This window comes from Carettochelys insculpta, unplaced genomic scaffold (genome assembly GCF_033958435.1).
Source record: "Carettochelys insculpta isolate YL-2023 unplaced genomic scaffold, ASM3395843v1 scaffold_0082, whole genome shotgun sequence".
Classification (NCBI taxonomy): Eukaryota; Metazoa; Chordata; order Testudines; family Carettochelyidae; genus Carettochelys; species Carettochelys insculpta.
The window spans coordinates 1,498-2,500 of NW_027439119.1; the positions used below are offsets into that span (position 1 = coordinate 1,498).

Sequence of the window (1,003 nt, forward strand, 5' to 3'; positions counted from 1 at the left end):
CCTTCCGCTGAAGCGGCCGGGGTTGACCTGCTGTCCCTGCCGGACTTGGAAAATTTCTCTCCCCGCCTCGGACCGGGGTTGACCTGCTGTCCCTACCGGACTTAGAACATTTTTCTCTCCCCGCCCCGGCCCGGGGGTTAACCTCGGGGCGCACAGCTTCCCGGGTCTGACGTGCACGTCCTGTCACCTCCCGGGCCCGGCGTCCTCGTCCTCCCTTCCCCTTGGGCCGGCTCGGAGGAAGTTTTCCCTCGGCCCGGCCTCCGGGTTAATTGTTTGGGCCCGGCTGACTGAGGCCAGGCTGCTGACGCTAAAGCCCGGGGAGGCGGGGGCCTACGGCCATACCGGACCGAATGCCCCCGATCTCGTCCGATCTCGGAAGGTAAACCGTCCCGGGCCTGGCTAGTACCTGGATGGGTGACCGCCTGGGAATCCCAGGTGCCGTAGGCAGCTTTTGGCCCCAGCGGGGGTAGAGCGGGGCGTGTGTCTGCCGTGCGGGAGCAGGGAAGCCGTGAGGCCAAGGCGGCGCGACGGTCCTGGGGGGCGCTGAGGCCTTTCCCTCTGCCTGCCTGCGTGTCGGGGGCGGGGGGGCGGGCGAGGAAGCTTAGGCCCTCACCCGGTGCGGTGCGATGGCTTGGGTCGGGTCGGGGAGAGGGAAGAAAGCGTGTGTGGAGCGTTGGTGGGGCAGGTGTGTGTGTGGGAGTGCTGGGTGGGGCAGGCCGTTGAGGCGGTGGCGGTGGTGGTGTTTTTGGTGGGAGTGAGTTGGGGTCAGGTGGGTGTGGGGTCCCCCCCGGGGGGTGGATGGTCTGAGGGTTAAGGCTTGGAACGTGCGTCTTGGGGGACCGTGGGTGGAGGTTGTTGAGAGCGGGGAAGGCCCTGGGTCTCGGTTGTGGACTATTAAGCCCGGTGGAGGGGGACCGTGGGTGGAGGTTGTTGAGAGCGGGGAAGGCCCTGGGTCTCGGTTGTGGACTATTAAGCCCGGTGGAGGGGGACCGTGGGTGGAGGT

At 67.5% G+C, this 1,003-nt stretch overlaps 1 non-coding gene across 1 annotated transcript; it reads left to right on the forward strand.

Moving 5' to 3' along the window:
* Positions 1-328: 328 nt before the first annotated feature.
* On the forward strand, positions 329-447 carry LOC142006530 (5S ribosomal RNA). Its single transcript, XR_012643592.1, has one exon. It is a non-coding gene; the product is annotated as a 5S ribosomal RNA (ribosomal RNA).
* The last annotated feature ends 556 nt before the right edge of the window (positions 448-1,003 follow it).